Here is an 8,766-nt window from a genome sequence, read left to right on the forward strand (position 1 = left end):
ATGGAGAAGAAAGGAGGAGTGGCGCTGGTACTCTTATAATATGATATTTATGGCAGAAACATAATTCTTGGCCTCTTTTCTTGGTTCTTTGGTGTATTAGTTACCTAAACAGATGGGCATTTATTTGTTTCAGGAAATAAGAAGTCTGAAAGTAGGTAGTTCAGAAAATTAAAAAAAGCCAGTTCAGTGATACCATTAAGAATTCAGGTTCTCCTTATCTTTCTACTTCTCCATCCTTATGTGTTGACCTGTATTTTCATACCTGTTTCCTCCTAGCAGCAAGACATTTTGTACCTCAAGATTTGCATCTATATTACAGATAAATATGAAAGGAAACTACAGAAAGCCATGGGGGCATATTATTTTAGTTTATTCCTGTGTTAGTGACAAGAAAAGGGGATATTTTATGAACTTTGTGATATGATTTTTTAAAATAAACATTTAATTGTAGGACAATTTCAGAGTTAAAGAAAAATTGCAAAGATAGCAATTATATAGAAACCTCTATATACTTCACGCTCAGTTCCCTTACTATTAGCTTATTAAATTAGTATGCTACATTTGTTATAATGAATGAAGAAACATGGACACATTATTATTAACTAAAGCCCATATTTTATTCAGCTTTCCTTAGTTTTTACCCAGTGTCTTCTTGTTGTTGTTGTTGTTGCTAGATCCCATTCCGTACACTGCATTACATTCAGTTGTCATGTCTCTAGGCTCCTCTGACCTGGGCAGTTTCTCAGACTTTCCTTGTTTTTGATGACCTTGAAAGTGTTGAGGTGTATTAGTCATGTGTTTTGTAAATGCCCCTCCATTGGGATTTGTCTGGTGGTTTTCTCATGATTAGGTTGTGGTTAGGTGTTTCGAGGACGAAGCTCACGAAGGTGAAGTGCCATTCTCTTCAGAGCATATCAAGGGTACATTTTATCAACATGATTTGTGACTGTTGATGTTGACCTATCACCTGGCTGAAGTAGAGTTTTTCAAGTTTCTTCACTGTAAAGTTATTTTTCTCTTTTCATACTGTAATCTTTGAAAGGATGTCATTATGTGTAGGTCTCACTTAAAGAGTGGGAGTTATGTTCCACCTTTTTAAGAGTAGAGCATCTACACAAATTAACTAATTTTTCTGCATGGGAGCTTCGTCTCTCCTCCCATATTTATTCATCTCTTCAGTCACTTATTTTTATCAGTATGGATTCTACATTTATTTTATACTTTGGATAATCATCTAATGCTACTTTGTTGCTCAGATTATTCCAGTTTTGGTCATTAAAATTTTTTCGTTGGCTCCTGTTTCTCTTTGATATACCACTATCATTGTGTATTTTATTATTGTGTTTTGAGCACTTTTTTACTTTCTGTAACTACAGTATGCTCCAGGAAATTTGGCATATTTCCTGCCAAGTCTTAGAATCAGCCTTTTCTCCAAGGGTCATTATTCCTTTTGTTGGAGCATGGTATAAGAAACCAAGTTTTGTGATCCTCCAGTGATGGGTCTGGAAGTAAGGACAGGAAGAAGATGAATTCTTTAACAATTTCTAAGAAAATCAAGAAGGAAAATAACCTTCTCTTACTTAGAGGGCATTCAAGTTTCTACTTATAGGCAAAGTAGAAGTGGTAGTAATAAGTTGATGCCTTAGGAACATAGTATTCATCCCCAAAGTACTTGAAAATTATTCCAGCTTTTTTTTGGCATCTCTGAAAATTTATCGAAAGTAAGCCTACTCATAATTGATAGCATCATTTCTTAAAATGACTTCTCCTTGCCCACTCCTCAGTATCTTTCCTATCTTACAGATTCACTGAAGTCTCTCTAAGCTTTACTCCCAAATTAATAACTAATGACATACAAAACAAAACAAAACAAACAAAACAATAATCCTCCATCTCTCCTAAAAACAGATTTAACGCCCTTTCCCCCCACTATTTCTCCACTTTTGTTCTGTTTATAGTTTTTAATTTATTTTTTAGTATAGGGATATAGTTCTACCCATATCTTTGAAAAATCCTACGTCCCAGCTTAGAGGGTTGTGCACCTTTATCCTTTCTATTGATTCTAAATCACACAAGCCCCTAACTAGACTGGCTGACCAAGAACCTCCCTTGAATGATGGAAGAGTGCAGTGAAGTCAGGAGACAAAAACAGAATTATTTTTAGGAGCTGGCAGTGGAGGGTAGGAAGAATAGATTGCAGATGTGTAATTTAATAAAGTTTGTTTTGCCCCATCATAACTTAAAGTTTGAGAAGTTGCTGTTTCTTAGGTTACATCTGTGACTTAATACACAACTTCTTTAGCTCAAAAATGATATCAAGTGAACTGTTAACTAAAGATCAATGATGAAAAAATGTACTTAATTAGTGCCCACAGTGCCTGAAGAGTACGGTACCTAAAATTGCCACTAATAATTAGTCAAGATGCAAATACTCAGTTTCAATGTTTACTAATGTGATCTACAGCACTTTGTTTAGATATTGATTATGACATCATTAAATGAAAAGCTGGCTCACTTTTGTTACACTATAGAAAATAGCACTCCTCCTTTCTATAGTGGTGGTTGACAGCATGTTCATTGGGGGTGGAATATTGCTTATAAAACTAATTAAAATCCATTTGTTTTCTAATTTCTGTCACAGGGTTTCAGATTAAGCAGATTTTAGGGGCTGATACTTGAGTCATCATTTTTGAAGAGAAAGGTGGGGGGATGAAAAATAATTTTTAAGTGCCTATGATATTTTGAAAAATAAATTAATTTTAGTAATACTACCTCTATTTTTATAGGCTTTTCTTATAATGCCCCTTCATTACCCCCCTGGCTATTCATTTCTTGATATGCCTGTGTCTGTTGCAATGTTTCCTTTGGGACAACTGTGTCTTAATATTTTAGCAACTGCACAGCCATGTTATTATCTGTAAATAATTTAACATGTATTTCATTCATGTGGAAATGATCCAATTAGCCAAAGTGAGGAAAAATAAAAACTTCCAATGAAATGTTAAGCCACTAACAGTAGGGCTTTATTTATTATATTATTATTTTAGTTCTTCAGTGTTAGCTAATTAAAAATATTTTCTATTGCAGATTGTCTGCTAAATTCCTTCAACTAATTTGAAGCTATTAATACTTATTTTCTCTTTCTTAAAGTGTTTGGCAGCAAAACAAATCTTTGCCTATAGTTGTTGTGGATTTGTAGATAGGTTAGCTAAGACTGCTTTAACTGTAGCTAAGACTTTCTCTTTAACAAGTTAATTGGCTCACCCCCATCCCCAGAGATATAGATTATATCATTCACCATGAATATAGATTTCCTCACATGTCTACTTATCACTAGGGTAATGATAGGAGTGCGGCAGTGGCTCAGACAATTAAAAGCCGTAGATTACCCAGTACTCCCTTCCACTAATATTAGTTGTGAAGATCTTAGAATTTATAGAAGGGGAGAAAAGAGATGATTTTGGAGACGTGTGTAGTCAGACATATGCCTGCAGAGTCTATGATGTAGATGTTCTGTCTATACATAGTTCAACATCAACTGAAGTTAAATGAGCAGAGTCTTCCCTTTTGTTTTTTTTTCCCCTATGAGTTATAAATAAGTTTGATACCAATAGGTTAAATGAATTAAATTCAGTTCCGAAAACTAGCTTATCAATAAGATAAGCTAGTTTGTTTAAGAAAAGAGAAATAGAGTGCTTATTTCCAAGTTTTATTTATCCTAATTAAGTCAGTTGAGTACCAAACCCACCATCAAAACTAACATCAAGATAACCCATTCATTTAAAAGTGAGATTGATTGCACAGCCTTGAACAAGAGCTCTGGCTCATTTATATACTTACTACACCGCTCAGCACTTTCTCTCATCATGAACGTGGTGCTTGATGTACCAGCTAACAGTCTGACTTTACTACATGGTCTGTTAGGAAAGATTTTCTCCGGGTAAAATGTTTTTTAAATGTCTGTAAAATACTAAATAAGTTAAGGCCGAAAGATGAAAATGTATAGGTTAAGTGATAGCAGATTGAAATTCGTGATCATACCTTGCTGTCAGTATTGCAGGTCATGCTAATATCTTACCTAACATAGTAGATACATATATATCTAGTGTAAATGATTTTTTCCAAATTAAAATTACCCAATGTTAAATTATTTTGCAAATAAAGTTGTAAAAAGAAAATGTTTTATAAACAAAACAGGGAGAAAATGGCAGTACCATTGAAAATATATTGAGCTTTTGCATCTCAAATGTAAATTTTATTTCTTTCAATAGTTTTTTAAATTGAAAAATTTATTGAAATAATTGTAAATTAACATGCAGTTGTAAAGAATAATACAGAGATATTCCATTGTATTCTTCACCCAGGGCCCCACAATGGTAAAATTTTGCAAAACTATAGTATAACATCTTACCAGGATTTTGACATTGACACAATCTACTGATCTTACTCAGATTTTCCCAGTTTTACCTGTACTTGTTTCTAAATGTGTGTGTACATTTAGTTCACATGTATAGATTTGTTTATCCATTACCACAGTTAAGATACTGAACAGTTTCATACCACAAGGATCCCTCAGGTAGCTCTTACCCTTTTATAATCACACCATTCTTCTTTCCCTATAGCCCCACTATCTACCCTGTTGCCTAACTCCTGAAAACCACTACTCTGTTCTTCATTTCTGAAATTCTGTCATTTCAAAATGTTACAAAAATGGAATCATACAGCATGAAACCTTTTAAGGTTAGCTTTTTTCACTCAGCATGATTTTCTGGAGCTTCTACAAAGTTGTTGCATGTATCAATATCATTTCTTTCCATTGCTGAGTTGTATTACATGGTATGTGTATGAACAGTTTATTTAACTATTCACGTGTTGTTTTCAAATTTACATGCTGAAGAATATCTGCTATTTCCAGTATTTGGCCATACAGGTTTTGGCTATTCGTGAATAATATTGTGATTAAAGCTGCTGTTATGAAAAAGAATTCTATATTAACTTACAGGTTTTTGGATGAATATGTTTTATTTCTCTGGGTTAAATACCCAACAGTATAACTGCTGGATTGTATGGTGATTACTTACTTTTATAAGGAACTGTGTAACTGTTTTCCAGAGAGGTTGTACCATTTTACATTCCCACCATCAATGCAGGGATGTTCAATCTCTCTGAACCCTTGCTGTTTTCACTACTTTTTTTTTTTTTTTAATTAATTAATTTATTTATTTATTTTTGGCTGTGTTGGGTCTGCGTTTCTGTGTGCGGGCTTTCTCCAGTTGCGGCGAGCGGGGGCCACTCTTCATTGCGGTGCGCGGGCCTCTCACCGTCGCGGCCTCTTCCGCTGCAGAGCACAGGCTCCAGACGCGCAGGCTCAGCAGTTGTGGCTCACGGGCCCAGCTGCTCCAGGGCATGTGGGATCCTCCCAGACCAGGGCTCGAACCCGTGTCCCCTGCATTGGCAGGCAGATTCCTAACCACTGCGCCATCAGGGAAGCCCTTCACTACTTTTTGATACTTTTATGATTTACTATTTTTTATAATAGGTATGGAGTGATAGCTCACTGTGGTTTTTATTTGCATTTTCCTAATATTGAATATATTTTCTTGTGTTTATTTGCCGCCTGTATATCTTTTTCAGTGAACTGTCTCTTCATATTTTTTTTTACCCATTTTCCTATCAGGTTGTATTTTTACTGTTGAATTTTTAAAGTTTGTAATATATTTTAGATACTTGTCCTTTGTTGGATATGCAGTTTGCAAGTATTTTCTCCCATTATTGTTGCTTGTCTTTTCATTCGCTTCACATGAGATTTTTTTTTTATTACTTATCTCCATGATATTTTATTTTTTATTTTTTTTAAACATCTTTATTGGAGTATAATTGCTTTACAATGGTGTGTTAGTTTCTCCTTTATAACAAAGTGAATCAGTTATACATATACATATGTCCCCATATCTCTTCCCTCTTGCATCTCCCTCCCTCCCCTCCTCCCTATCCCACCCCTCTAGGTGGTCACAAAGCACCCAGCTGATCTCCCTGTGCTATGCTTCCAACTAGCTATCTGTTTTACATTTGGTAGTGTATATATGTCCATGCCCCTCTCTCACTTTGTCCCAGCTAACCCTTCCCCCTCCCCGTATCCTCAAGTCCATTCTGTAATAGGTCTGCGTCTTTATCCCCATCTTGCCCTTAGGTTCCTCATGACCATTTTTTTTTTTTTCAGATTCCATATATATGTGTTAGCATACAGTATTTGTTTTTCTCTTTCTGACTTACTTCACTCTGTATGACAGACTCTGGGTCCATCCACCTCACTACAAATAACTCAATTTTGTTTCTTTTTATGGCTGAGTAATATTCCATTGTATATATGTGCCACATCTTCTTTATCACTTCATCTGTTGATGGACACTTAGGATGCTTCCATGTCCTGGCTATTGTAAATAGAGCTGCAGTGAACATTTTGGTACATGACTCTTTTTGAATTATGGTTTTCTCAGGGTATATGCCCAGTAGTGGGATTGCTGGGTCGTATGGTAGTTTTATTTTTAGTTTTCTAAGGAACCTCCATACTGTTCTCCATAGTGGCTGTATCAATTTACATTCCCACCAACAGTGCAAGAGGGTTCCCTTTTCTCCACACCCTCTCCAGCATTTATTGTTTGTAGATTTTTTGATGATGGTCATTCTGACCGGTATGAGATGATATCTCATTGTAGTTTTGATTTACATTTCTCTAATGATTAATGATGTTGAGCGTTCTTTCATCACATGAGATTTTACAGAGTAAAAATTTTTAATTTTGATGAGAATCAATTTATCAGTTTTTCCTTTAATGATCATGCTTTTCGTGTCAAACCTAAAAACTCTTTGACTAGCCCTAGATCCCAAAGATTTTCTCCTATGTTTTTTCTAAAGGTTTTATAGTTTTACATTTTATATTTAGATCCATAATCATTTTGAGTTAATTTTTGTACAAAATATGAAGTTTAGATCAAAGTTCACAATTTTGCCTACGGATTTCCAATTTTTCTATCACCACTTGTTGAAAAGCCTATCTTTCCTTGATTGAATTGTGAAGCCTATCTTTCCTTGATTGAATTGTTTTAATATCTTTGTCAAAAATCAGTTGAGCATATCTACCTGAATCTATTTCTGTATTCTTTATTTTGTGCTATTGACCTATATATCTGGCCCTCCACCAGTACCATACTATTTTGATTACTTTGACTATACAGTAAGCCTTAATATCAAGTAGAATGATTCCTCCTCCTTCTTTTGTTTATTTATTATTTTTTATTGATGTATAGTTGAATTACAGTGTTGTATTAATTACTGCTGTATAGCAATGTGACTCAGTTATACATACATACATACTTTTTCATATTCTTTTCCATTATGATTTATCACAGGATACTGAATATAGTTCCCTGTGCTATATAGTAGGACCTTTTTAATCCATTTCTATATATACCAGTTTGTATCTGCTAATCCCAAGCTCCCAATACATCCCTCTCTCACCACCCACCCTTGACAATCACCAGTCTATTCTCTATGTCCATGTTTCCGTTTCTGTTTCATAGATAGGTTCATTTGTGTCATATTTTAGATTCTGCATATAAGTGATATCATATGGTATTTGTTTTTCTCTTTCTGACTTCCTTCATTTAGTACGATAATCTCTAGTTGCATCCATGTTACTACAAGTCCTCCTTCTTCTTCTTTGTCAAGATTATTTTAGCTAGTCCAGGGCCTGTATCTTTCCATATAAATTTTAGAACAAACTTGTCTACACCCACAAAAATATTTGCTGGAATTCTGGTAGAAATTTTATTAAACCTATAGATCAATTTGAGGAGCAAATACATTTTTCCTCTTTTGAGTATTCCAGTACATGCACATGAAATATTTCACTATTTATTTAGATCTTCTTTGATGTCTTTCATCAGCATTTTGTAATTTTCAAATTAAAGATCCTGTATGTATTTTGTTAAGTGTATACCTAAGTATTTAATTTTCTTTGGAGTGATTGTAAATAGTGTTGTGTTTTTAATTTCAGTTTCTATGCGTTAATTGTTAGTACACAGAAATGTAATTGATTTTTGTGTGTTTATCCTATGACATTGCTGAACTCACTTATTAGGTTTAGGAATTATTTTTAATTTTTGGTTTTTGGTAAATTCCTTGAGATTTTTTTCTATGTAAACAATTATGTCATCTTCAGATAGAATAAGAAAAGCAAAGGCTTATCTTTCAGTTCTATACCTGTTGACTGTTGAGGCTTACTTCTTTATTTTTTTTTGAGGTCAAAGTTTTTAAAATTTTTAATTTGTATTTGTATCAGGGGCTATTAAGGGACAAGAGAAGTGGTGGAAGCTTGAGGTTTGGCTGGGGTGATGAGACTTAACACTCATGGCACAATCATAGAACAGTCTAGCAAGTGTTTAGTAGATAGCTGAAGAGTGAAAGCTTTTAGGGGAAATGGTCACTGAGTGTTGGAAGCAGTTTCAGAGAAAGTGGGTGAAGTGACCTCACTTTGGAGTCCTTAAAAATAGCTGGACCTTCATCACTGAGGGAATCTCTTAGAGAGCCCTGCCTAAAGGCAGGGGGAGGAATAGATTCTTTTCAGTTCAACAAATACTTCGTAAGTGCCCCTTCATTGTCAGGCATGGGACAAGGCCAGGGCATCAAGGGGCTGTCAGTCCATGGGGGACACGGTGGCCAACAAGAGTTGCAACTCAGAGTGGATGTGCTCTGACCAGTTCTTGC

At 34.9% G+C, this 8,766-nt stretch overlaps 1 long non-coding RNA gene across 1 annotated transcript; it reads left to right on the forward strand.

The window, feature by feature from the left end:
• The first annotated feature begins 4,270 nt into the window (after positions 1 to 4,270).
• Positions 4,271 to 8,244, forward strand: LOC309625146. Its single transcript, XR_014242353.1, has 2 exons — positions 4,271 to 5,178; positions 5,491 to 8,244. It is a non-coding gene; the product is annotated as an uncharacterized lncRNA (long non-coding RNA).
• Positions 8,245 to 8,766: the final 522 nt, after the last annotated feature.

The sequence above is a fragment of the Balaenoptera borealis genome (genome assembly GCF_965194805.1).
Source record: "Balaenoptera borealis genome assembly, chromosome: 3".
NCBI lineage: Eukaryota > Metazoa > Chordata > Mammalia > Artiodactyla > Balaenopteridae > Balaenoptera > Balaenoptera borealis.